Below are 13226 nucleotides of genomic sequence, written 5' to 3'. Positions count from 1 at the left end.
CAATCAAACAAAATTTGTAACTCAACTAACCCCTATAAAGTGTAGTGGTAAGTCAAGGTCGAACCCAAAGGAATGGAGGTCGAATGCACATTGCCTAAATCAAGTTATTTCGAAGTCTAGTAGGGGTTTATGGTAGAAACTAGAGCTAAGCTAGGCAATGCAAAAAGCATGTACTAATCAAATGCAAAGGCAATAGGGGAATGGATCCACATGCATCAACAATGAAGTTCAATCAACTTGAGGAATCAACCAATCAAGTCAAGCAATGTGAGGGAAAACCGAAATTGCAACCAAGAGAGTACATCAAGCTATTCTCCTAGAGGTCTAATTAGCGTCAACTACATCAAACACTAGATAGGAAACATCACAAGATATCTCAATCGAGTAAATGTAAGCCACAAATCAATGGTCCGTATCAATGTGAACTCACAATGCAATCTAGTGTGAATAACAAGGGTGATCAAGCCTAATCAAGCACACACATGCACAAAATCAATCAACCAATTTAATCACATTATCAACTCAATCAATTTCCCCCAAATTAATCTCAATTCATCATTAATACATGCTTCACCACTACCCTAGCAAATAAACTACTCACAATCCATGAAGAACATCAAAATCAAAGCTAAACTAATCATCATTCCCAAATTCATCAATTGAAATCAAATTGAAACCAACAAATTCAATCAAAATCAATCAAACTATCAATTAACCAAATCAAACAACAATACTAATGAAATCAAACATTAAATTGCATTAAAGAGTAAAGAATCCTTACAAACTTGATAGAAATCAAATCAAATGTAGCAATCTTCAATCATCAAACCCACATTTTCTCTCCCTAAAATGCTAAGAACTAGTGTTTCTCTCTCTAAAATCTAATCTAATCTAATTCTAACTAATGAAGATCTAATTCTCTCTCCATAAAAGGAAAGAAATAACTATCAATACCAAGAGGAAGTTAGGATTGACGTCCAAAAATAGACCCACAACGGTGCGGGCGCTCGGAGGAGAGAAAGAAGTGCGCACGGGAACACACCCAGAAAGGTGCGCCCACACGCACCTTTTGTGCGGCCGCACTCGACATATGTGCGGCCGCACACTCCTCGAGTGCGCCCGCACAAAGCTGCAGCTTCCTTCTCTTCTTCTTCTTCCTAGCTCATGCGGTGCACACATCCTAGATGATGGTGATGGAGGACAAAGTAGGCAGGAACTTTCTTGAATTTCTTGAAGGATATAAGCCATGAAAAAGGCATATACAAGGCCTTTGAAGCATGCTCCTTGGACCCCCCTTTGACTTGAAACTTCTTGCACAAGCTTTAGGCATGAAAATCAATGAAAGACCATGGAGAGGAAGCTCGGGAATCCTTGGACAATCAATCACAACCTACAATCAAAGGATAAAAAGCAAGTAAAAGGGACAAATAGCATGTAAACTAGAAAATGCATAAAATAGAGAAACTAACTACAAAAAGCATAAAATGAAGAAAACTAGAATAAAACTAAGGAAAACTAAAGAAAAGAGTAATAAAATGAAATAAAATTCATCCAAAAAGGGACCAAATGAGTGCCATAAATGTCACTCATCAAATTCCCCCAAGCTAAACTTTTGCTCGTCCTCGAGCAAAACAAAGCAAGAAAGATAAAGGATGAAAATTTTATTGAAAAAGAAAAAGAAAGACTCAAGATAAGAATATACACTAAGACTCACTATCGTAGGAATCACGGTTGCTTTTAGCTTCAACAAGCCCTTTAAACCCCAAAGTCGCCTATGAGGACGAGTGAGGTCTCGTAAGGGTGTCCTAAGAGTTTGACCCATAACTCTCCACCAAACATCAATGAGGCAAACCATGAAAACTAAAGAAAAGAAAATGAAAATAAACCTTTGCGAAATGAACTCACATAGAGACTATAATGCAAATAAATGACAATCTTTCTCAAGTAGTTAAGGTATGCACTTTTCAAGATATCTAAGGTTGATTGAAACATAGAGTATGCTAGGCATAGGAACTAGTCATCACAATCCACGTTCATCCCAAACAATCTTACCGCGTTCTCCCCACTAGTCTCAAATCTCCCCTCAGTGAGCGTCCAAATGATTCCTCGAAGGAACCGGAAAAAGAATTATTTTTAGGCTACTCGACAATCTTGACTATGCATCCCCTTTCCTTAGGAAATGACCCATGATGCCCTCCCTCGAATAATGACTCAACTATCTAGGTCGAAAGGTCTTTCCCCAAGGTTGTAACGTAAGGCAATAAGGGTGAAGGTAGGCTAAAATTTAAAATTTGGTGGTTTTCCTAATAGTGAAGCAAAGATTGCGCATTTCTTTACACCAAAACTAAGTTATCACCAAACAAAAACAACACCCCCAAGCTTACTTGAAGCTATACTCAAAAAGAAATATATACAAAAAGCGTACACGCTTCTCCCCCAAGCTAAAAAGAAGCATTGTCCTTAATGCTTAGAAAGGAGAAAATAATACATTAAAATTTTTTGAATTTTCACTGTTTCAATTTTTTTGTCTATTTTTTTTTTAATACTAATTTGCAATGTCCTTGCCTTTTACTTAATTCAGACGGCTTTTTCAATATGCAACTTATTAGTCCATGCCTTTTATGAAGTAGGACGGCTTTTACACTAATATTTGCCATTATTCACAAAGAAAATGATATCACAAACTTGCATTCATAGAAACCAAAATTCCAACTCATCCACCACAAACTCCATTAAAATGATCATATTGCTTCACAAAAACCAAGAAAATGTAGAAAATGAAACAAAAGGTCAAATAACTAAAGATGTGGCTTGAAAAGAAGGGATAAGGCTCAAATGGTTGCAAGAAGGCAAATGTAAACCCAAAAATAAAGAAAATAACAAAATATAACAAAAATGAAAAATACCACCCCGAAAAATGTGCCTTTGTCCTTCCTAGATAGTTCGGTCTTGGGTTTGAGAATTATACATCAAGCTTTATTAGATTAGGTTTGCATAGTCAAGGATCCACGCCGCTCATACAAGAAATGTTAAAGGCTTGAAAAACAAGTAACCTCACAAGGATGTGGCAAAAACTCACTAATGGTGCCAAATTGACTATAGGGAGAAACTACAAACATGCCACAAACAAGTAGAATCCGGCTTCATGATCCTCCTAGTTCACACCAACTACCCTAGCATACACCTATCCTAGAGTCAACCGAACATAGTCTCAAACCGTGCATACCTTTACAACCTAGGAAGAAAATCATGCAAAAGACCAGACCAATGTACAAAGTTCATTGCATAAGAAAAATGAAAAATAAAGCCTCAAAATCACATCAAAAACAAAAAGAAAAATAAAGGAAAGTAAAAGAAAAGGAAAATAAAAGAAAACAAAAGAAAAGAAACGGAGACATAGAAAACGAAATATAGGAGAAATAGTATGAAAAGGACTAGAAAGCAAGTTAAACACATAAGAATCCCAATCGTCAAACAAGTGATCGATCGACATCAATGCCATCGATCCCAAACACATTACGTGTTAACAAGCATCCATCCTCGAACCATTCAACTTCCCCTAAACTAATCGTATTCTATGCAACCAAGAAAAATAAAGAGAAAAATAAGAAAGGTCTCACCGGGCTTCCAAGCTTAGCAAAAATAAACGAAGCAAGTAGAAACCACCTCGTTGCATTCCAAAAACAAAAGCTTCTTCAAGAAACCAAGTGAGAAAAGGAAAATAAAAGAATCTATATACAAAGAAAATCGTCAGTAACTTCCAAATGAAATCAGCCGAAAATTCGGCAGCATAACGACAGTAAATGAAAAATATATATCAGAGACAGTGAAACATCAGGAAACATCATCAGCAACAAGAATCATCAGAATAACAGCAGAGCAGATAGATAGGGAACAGAGTAAGTCATCATCAGAGAAATCAGCAGAGAAAACATCACAGAGACATCAGATCAGAAAGAGGACATGGAGGCTAAGAAGGAATAATGCTAAATGAACCACTAGCAAGGAGGAGGACATGCAAACCACAACCAACCTAAACCAACTCCCCCAAGCTAGAAATGAGCTACCCCTCCCCCAAGCTAAACCCAACCAAAGGGCAAAAAAGAAACACAATCATAAAACAAGCATACGGAGAGGGGTAACCAACATGGCTCACTCGGCACTAAAGTAGGGGGTAGAACTAGAGCTCCCCCCACCCATGGAAATAACCTCCTTCCCTTTAGCCCTACCTAACCTCCTAAGGGCATCAGCAACAAAATACTCAGACCAATCATCCAAAACAGGGGGGCCCAAACGACCCCACCTCCCCTCAGTCTCAGGGGAAGGGAAAGGAGCAGGGTTAGCTGGATCGTAAGTCCAGTCACACCCTCCCGGCCTCTTGTAATCATAATCCCCTCTAGAGGTCCCACGAATGGCACTATGTGCCACATGTGGGCCCTCCCAATAGGGATAGCAGAGACGGGGCCCCACCGCCTTGTCATAAGGCTCCCACTGTGGGATAAGGCCCTCTTGGACCGGGAGGTACGGGTAGTTCACATAAGGCTCAATATCCCCCCTAGAAACATGATAATCATATACCCTCCTAGCATGATAATCATAGCTACCCTCCAAACAACCTTTCCCCATAGAAGAGGAAGAAGACAAGGCAAAAGTAAGGGCATCAATCTTTTCATGCAAGCTAGACAAGTCATGCGAGGAAGGGGATGAAGGAGATAGAGGAGTAGGAGAAGAAGTATTAGGGTTACCTCCCTTAGATGATGAGGCCTTAGACCTTGGATGAGCATTTCCCGAAGAAGGCATGGAAACCCGACGAAAAGAACTTGGAATATCTCTCTTGTGCGGCTTCCAAGGGTAGGGTGAATTTTTGTCCCTCACCATTGATCCTTCGTAGGGGATAAGGCACCAATCGGTAGTCCTCGACACTTTCCAAATGAACAAATCATCCATGATGGTGCGCTCAATGAACTTTTGGTTGATCAAGGCAAACGTGCCCAACAAGCAAGATGAAGACTTCTATCTTGGGTCTCAAATCTCCTTAAGATTCCCAATCTTGGATGCATACTTTTTGTTAAGTGACAACACAATGATGGTAATCATACCCCCTATTTGTATGCTCCCCGAGAGAAAGAAGCCGTCCCTAATGTCGATGAAACGGTCGAGCAAGTGTCTTGCAAAGTCGATCACCTCCACTTCATCATCCTTGGGTTGACTTGCCAACCATAACCAACTTAGTTGTTCTTGAGACATGGCTCCAAGAGATTCCTTGGAGAAAAATGCATAAGTAAGGATGCGGCTAAAATAGCGCATCGCACCATGGACTATTGAGGCCGACTTTGAAGATTGAGCACAATAAGCTTCTTCATTAGAAATGCTATCCCACCAATCATCTTCATCGTATTTATGGTCGTGATGAAGAGTGTCATAAGCCGGATAAATCAAAGGCACACCCTCGATCGGCTCCGGAAAATGGAACATCTTGTTGAAGAATGTGAGGGGAATAGAATAATCGTCATTGAACACTTGGAAAGAGAGTGTTGGACATTCATTGTCGTTGCCACTCTTGTGCACATCGAGAGATGATAGAAATTCATTTGTGAGCCTTGCAAATGTGGGAGCACTAAGATCGATGAATTGCTCAAGGCCCAAATTCCGTGCTAACATTCGGACATCATCGTCGATCCCTAGAAGAGTGGTGGTATCATGATCATAAAATCTCGTAGAATATAATTTCCTTGATGATAGACTCTCAAATCGGTCCCAATGCTTTTGGACCTTAAACTTGATGTCGTATGTTTTCTTGATTGTAGAAGGTGGATCAATGGTTCCTCTTGAATTTGTAACCTTAGTACGTTTTGCTTGCCTTGAACCACCCATCTCAAAATAATGGACAAAGAGAATGGCTTCAAAAATAGGAATAGTATGCCAAAAACCAATCATGAATATGGGGAAAAATAAAGTGTACAATATTCAAAGAATGAAGCAAAAATTCAATAAAGTTGAATAATGCATAATCAAAGCATCACAATTGACACAAATATTACCCCAAATCACAATTAATAGAAGCAACATTATACCATATTACCAACAAACCATTATCTCCATTATCACCATCAACATCAACAAAATACCCTAAAACTAATCATATGAAAATCCAACAAAATTCATGCCAAAATTCATAATATGCTCAAATAATACCATCGTCATAATTAAATTTCACAAAACCAACATCAACAATTCCATAGTCATCAACATTAGAACAAGTAGTGGTAACAATGGTGATGTGAGTGAGGGTAGTACTAATCATGCTCAAAGCCTCATGAGGTATAAAAATTGAAACTTTATCACATAAAACATGCAATTATACTCTCAATTGATAGGAAATCACAAGATTAAAGCAAGAAAAACACTACTACACATAAACATCTCCAACAATCATACCAACAAGTTCCAATTGAAAAATACCCAAAATTTTCAAACTAGGAGTGAGAAAATATTACCTTTAGTGATGTAGAATGAATACTTGGGTATCAAAGTAGTGAGAATTATGGAGATATGATGTAGAATGATGAAAAACAATATGATGAAGATGAAGTATAACTATGAGCAACCCCAATAGATCTATGAAGGAAGTAGAATGAAGTAGAAGAGAGAGAGAAGGGAAATCGGCCTTAAAAGAGGAGAGAAAACAAAGCTTCGTACACCCAGCTAGGTGCGGCCGCACATGGGAGATGTGCGCCCGCACAGAGCTCGTGTGCGGCCGCACAGAGCTGGTGTGCGCCCGCACAAAAACTGGGTTTTTCCTCCGAGTTCCTTCCTCCCTCACCTAGTGCGCACACCCCCTATGATGGTCATGGGGAACCATATAGGCAGTAGCTACACTTCATATTGGAGAGTGAAAAACATGAAAATCATGAAAATAAATACAAGTACTCAACATCCTCCATACTTACCCACTTTTTCCACTTAAGAATTGGGACAAATTTACCTCAAAATTGGCATCAAAATTGTTGGAAATCAACTCAAACCAACCTACAACATCAAACACAATAAGATTAAATCACAAAAACACCATCAAAACACAAAGAAAAATCAAAAGAAAAAGGAAGAAAAAGTTAGAAAACACGGGTTGCCTCCCGTGAAGCGCTTACTTTAGAGTCTTAAGCTAGACATCCTCCACCTCTTTCAAGGTGGATCATAGAGAGTCATATCATGGATGACCCCCACAAATACTCCATCATAATACCGCTTGAGCCTATGTCCGTTGACCTTAAAAGTCCTCGAAAAGTCCAAAGGAGAAATTTCAATGGAGCCATTTGAGAACACCTCTTGAACAACAAAAGGACCGGTCCAACGAGACATCAATTTTCAGAGAAAAAGCCTCATTTTGGAGTTGAAAAGAAGCACCTTATCCCCCGGATCAAACTCTTTCTTCTCAATGAGCTTATCATGCACCTCCTTAGTTCTAGCTTTATACAAGCTAGCACAATCATACGCATCCAACCGAAGCTCTTCTAACTCATGTAAGTCCAACCAACGTTGCTCACCCGCACTAGCTAAATCAAAATTGATCTTCTTAATAGCCCAATGAGTGCGGTGCTCAAGCTCAACCGCAAGGTGACAAGACTTCCCATAAACCAAGCGATAAGGAGTGGTACCAATAGGAGTCTTGAAAGCCGTTCTATATGCCCACAAGGCATCATCTAGCTTGTTTGCCCAATCTTTCCTACTCCTTGCAACCGTCTTCTCAAGAATCAACTTAATTTGACGATTTGATACCTCAACTTGCCCATTGGTTTGAGGGTGATAAGGAAGACCAAATCTTTGGTTCACTCCATGCTTCTTCAACATCTTCCGGAAAGCATAGTGCACAAAATGGGAGCCATTATCACTTATAACCGCTTTGGGGATGCCAAACCTAAGGAATATTATCTTTTTGAACAACTTCATCGCCACTTTATGGTCATTAGTTGGAGAAGCAATGGCTTCCACCCACTTTGACACATAATCAACAGCAACAAGAATATATTGATTCCCATAAGAAGATGGAAAAGGACCCATAAAATCTATACCCGAAACATCAAATATTTCCAACTCAAGTATTGGTTGTTGGGGCATCTCATTCCTTCTTGAAATATTCCCGGTCCTTTGGCATTGATCACAACTTTTGACATACTCCCAAGCATTCTTGAAGAGGTTAGGCCACCATAGTCCACATTGAAGCACCTTAGAGGCCGTTCTTGAAACACCCATATGACCACCACTAGGATCCGAGTGGCACATCTTCAAAACATTTGGTATTTCCTCATTTGGCACACACCGGCGCAACAACCCATCCACACCTCTTTTGTACAAGATTGGCTCATCCCAAACATAGTGCCTAGCTTCTCTCTTGAGCTTCCTCCTTTGATTGTTGGAAAAGGAAGGAGGGAACTCCCCACAAGCAAGAAAATTCACCAAATCGGCAAACCAAGGAAGCTCCTTCACATTGATAACATATAATGAATCATCCAACATCCGGTCCTCTATAGGGGACCCATCATCTTGAACTTGAAAATCCTCAAGTCTAGACAAATGATCCGCAACAACATTTTTCGCACCTTTTTTATCCCGGATCTCAAGATCAAAAGAATGAAGCTCAAGGACCCAACGAATCAACTTCGGTTTGGATTCCTTTTTTCTAAGGAGATACTTCAAAGCCGCATGATCGGTGAAGACTATAGTCTTAGACCCCAACAAATAACAACGGAATTTCTCAAAAGAATGAACAATAGCCAAGAATTCCTTTTCCGTTGTTGTGTAATTTCTTTGAGCACCATTGAGGGTCTTCGACATATAATAAATGACATGGAGCTTTTTGTCAATTCTTTGACCCAACACACCTCCTATGGTCGTATCACTTGCATCACACATAAGCTCAAATGGCAAATCCCACCTAGGGGCTTGGACAATAGGAGTAGAAGTCCAAGCTTTCTTCAATCTATTAAAAGCTTCCAAACAAGCATCATCAAAGACAAAATCAACATCTTTTGGAGGAGATCATTTAAAGGCTTAGCAATGAGAGAAAAGTCTTTGATAAACCTTCTATAAAACCCGGCATGACCCAAAAACGATCTTACTCCTTTCACATTAACCGGAGGGGGCAACTTCTCTATCACCTCAATCTTAGCTTTGTCAACTTCAATGCCTTTATGAGAAATTTTATGGCCTAGCATAATCCCTTCTTCCACCATGAAGTGGCATTTTTCCCAATTAAGCACCAAATTGACCTTTTCACATCTCTCAAGACATTTTTCAAGATTTTTGAGGCAATCCTCAAATGAAACACCTCCCACGGAAAAATCATCCATGAAAACTTCCATTTCTTCTTCAAGCATGTCCCCAAAAATGCTCATCATACACCTTTGAAAGGTCGCCGGAGCATTACACAATCCAAAGGGCATTCTTCTATATGCAAAAGTACCATAGGGGCATGTGAAGGTTGTCTTTTCTTGATCCTCGAGATGAATAGGAATTTGAAAGAATCCCGAATATCCATCAAGGGAGCAATAGAATTTGTGCCTAGTCAACCTTTCAAGCATTTGGTCAATAAAAGGGAGAGGGAAGTGATCCTTTTTGGTTGATGTGTTTAGACGTCTATAATCTATACACATCCTCCAACCGGTGACCGTTCTAGTTGGAATGAGTTCACCTTTCTCATTCTCAACTACGGTCATACCCCCCTTTTTAGGAACGACATGCACGGGGGAGACCCACCTTGAGCTTGAGATGGGGAATATGATTCCCGAATCCAAAAGCTTAGTGATCTCTTTCTTAACTACTTCTCCCATTTGGGGATGTAGCTTCCTTTGTCGTTCAATAGAAGGTAGGGTGCCCTCCTCAAGTGTTATGTTATGTGTACACAAGGCGGGGCTTATGCCTTTAAGATCATCAATTGTGTACCCCAAAGCACCTTGGTGCTTTCTCAAAACACCACATAACGCTTGAGCTTGGCTCTCACTCAAGGATGCACTAATAATAACGAGATATGTAGAATTAGGGCCTAAGAATTCATACCTAAGGTGTGATGGTAGAGGTTTGAGCTCTACCATGGGAACACCTTTACCTTATTTGGTTGAGGCCACTTGCAAAGCATCTTGACGTGATATCCCCATACAAATTTCTTCTTCACTCCCTATATTGCCTCCATCAAGCAAATCTTCATACACTTGCACTTCCTTGCTTGGGATACCTATCTTTTCCTTATTCAACAAAACACACTCAAGAGGATCATTAGATGTGAGCAAGTGCTCATGCATGGAATTCACAATATTATCAAGCACTTCAACTCTCATACAATTCTCAAAAGAATAAGAGGTATATTTCATTCCTTCATTCAAATCAAATTCAACTACCTCCTATCCAATCTTAAGAGAAATCTTAGCACTTTTAACATCTATCATAGCCCCCGATGTAGCAAGGAAAGGTCTACCTAAGATGATAGGTATTGTAGCATCTTCATCCATATCCAACACTACAAAATCAACCGGAATAAAAAATTTCCCAACCCTTAAAGGCACATCTTCTACCTTTCCCTTAGGAATCTTGATCGACCTATCGGCTAATTGCAAACTAATCTTGGAAGGTAGAAGTTCTCCTAGACCTAATCTTTGATAAACCGAATATGGCATAAGGCTAACACTAGCTCCTAAGTCACATAAGGCATTATCAATTTGGGTCTTGTTAATAGCACAAGGGATGGAAAAATTTCCGGGATCTTTCAACTTAGGAGGCATCTTGTTCATGATAATTGCACTACAATGTTCGGTAAGGCTAATTGTCTCCATCATATCACAAGTCCTTTTTCCACTCAAAATCTCCTTAAGGAACTTAGCATAGTTTGGCATTTGTTCAACAACATCGGTGAAAGGAAGAGTTAGATGACGTTGCTTAAGCATCTCTACAAATTTCCCAAATTGCTCATCCTACTTATATCTATTATATCTTTGGGGATAGGGAAGCCTTGGTTTGCAAACCTCTTTCTCTTTCTCTTTCTCTATCACCTTCTCTACTCGTTCCTCATCAACATTTTCACTCAAAGGACATTATCACCTTCAACTTCAATGGGATTCTTACTAGTACTCTCTCTAGCAACACTCTTCTTAGGCACACCTCCCTCAAGGACCCTACCCATTCTAGTAACAATGGCATCCATAGGGTTCCTAGAATCTAGGCTAGGTGGAGTCAAAGAAGAAGAGTTTGCATATCCCTTGAACACACTAGTCAATTGAGAAAGTGTTTCACTTAAATCCTTGTTATATGCCAACATGTAATTAAACTTCTCTTCATTCAAAGCCATATAAATTTCCAAAGTTTTGGCTTGTTTCTCAATGACACTTTCCAAAAATTCCCTAGAAGAAAATGATTGATCATAGGAATTATCACTTGAACTTTGAGCATTTGGAACTAAATCAATTGGGGAACCTCTTTGAAAGTTTGCTTGAAAATATCCCCTAGTTTGATTATTCCAATTACCCCTAGTTTGATTTTGGCTCCTTTGTTGACCATGGTTATCATAACCTTGATTATGATCCCCATGTCTATGGCCATGACCATGACCATTACAACCATGATGGTTATAGTTACCATGAATCCCTTGGTATCCATGATTTCTACAACCTCCATTTTGGTTATAATCATCATGATTCATATGATAATTCCTATTTCCAACATTCCTTTGAACATCAATTCTAGGTTCACAAGCATGATTATTGATATAATTCACATGTTCCATTTCACTTCCATCACATTCATTACAAGGAACATTTGGGCACATAGAAGCATTATGATCATTCATTCCACATAATTCACAAGGCTAACATTCCACAATCATGCAACAAGAAGAAAGATTAGAGTTAAAGTGAGAAGATGTACCTCTCCCCTTAATTTGGGAGGGAAGAATCGGAGCTTGGGAAGGGGTGCTTCTCAAGCTTTTCTTTGAGAGACATAACTTCTTTCCCTAAATCCGCAATCAAAGTAGTCAAATCATTGATGGCACTAAGTTGTTCGATTGAGTAACCCTTGCTTGTTGGTTCTCTCTCCACTTCTTTCCAATTCATGTAATGACGAACCACTTCATCAATTACATAAACCACTTCTTCTTCCGTTTTGTTCATGATTGGGCCTCCGGCTCCGGCATCCAAACTTGCTCTCCCATGAGAACTCAACCCACCATAGAAGATATGTACGATTTGATAGGTAGGGATCCCATGGTGTGGAAACTCCCTTTGATAATCCTTAAATCTTTCCCATGTTTCATAGAGACTTTCATTTGGCTTTTCCTTGAACCCTTGAATCAAAGCTCTTGCCTCCGCCGTCTTCTTTTTAGGATAGAAATGGAACAAGAAAGCTTTGGTGACATCATCCCAAGTTCTCAAAGAATTGGTCTTCACTTCCTTATCTAGCCACTCCAATGATCTTCCTATGAGAGAGAAAGGGAACAACTTAAGACGGATAAACTCTTGAGGTACTCCATTGACCTTGATTGTGTTACAATATTTTTCAAACTCCTTAAGATGGTTCAATGGGCTCTCATTCTTAGCCCCACTATATTGTCTCCTCTCAATTAGGGTGATCATTGCCGGCTGAATTTCAAAGTCAATTTCCGGTGTTGTAGGTGGAGCTATGCCGCTCTCATACCTATATGCACCGGGCACTCCTAGTTCCTTCAAGGCAACTCTTGGATGTTCTCCCATGACTTGGGATCTATGCATACAAAACTCAAAGAAAATATTAGTAGCACGGCTACAAGTGTAGCCTAAAGTGTAAAATCTTTTTGTATTTTGCAAATAGAGTGGAATAGATTCAACAACAACATGCACTCAAAGCACCATTCCCCGGCAACGGCGCCATTTTGATGGGATGAAGAACGGTAGGTCGTTGGGCTACCACCCCACCCAATCAAACAAAATTTGTAACTCAACTAACCCCTATAAAGTGTAGTGGTAAGTCAAGGTCGAACCCAAAGGAATGGAGGTCGAATGCACAATGCCTAAATCAAGCTATTCCGAAGTCTAGTAGGGGTTTATGGTAGAAACTAGAGCTAAGCTAGGCAATGCAAAAAGCTTGTACTAATCAAATGCAAAGGCACTAGGGGAATGGATCCACATGCATCAACAATGAAGTTCAATCAACTTGGGGAATCAACCAATCAAGTCAAGCAATGTGAGGGAAAACCGAAATTGCAACCA

The 13226-nt window shown here is 39.7% G+C and overlaps 1 non-coding gene across 1 annotated transcript; it reads left to right on the top strand.

The window, feature by feature from the left end:
- Positions 1 to 12240: 12240 nt before the first annotated feature.
- Positions 12241 to 12346, top strand: LOC145599943 (small nucleolar RNA R71). The gene has a single exon (XR_014104187.1). It is a non-coding gene; the product is annotated as a small nucleolar RNA R71 (small nucleolar RNA).
- The last annotated feature ends 880 nt before the right edge of the window (positions 12347 to 13226 follow it).

The sequence above is a fragment of the Chenopodium album genome, chromosome 20 (genome assembly GCF_948465745.1).
Source record: "Chenopodium album chromosome 20, dcCheAlbu1.1, whole genome shotgun sequence".
In the NCBI taxonomy this organism is placed as follows: Eukaryota; Viridiplantae; Streptophyta; class Magnoliopsida; order Caryophyllales; family Amaranthaceae; genus Chenopodium; species Chenopodium album.
This window is presented reverse-complemented; position numbering and strand designations above follow the sequence as displayed.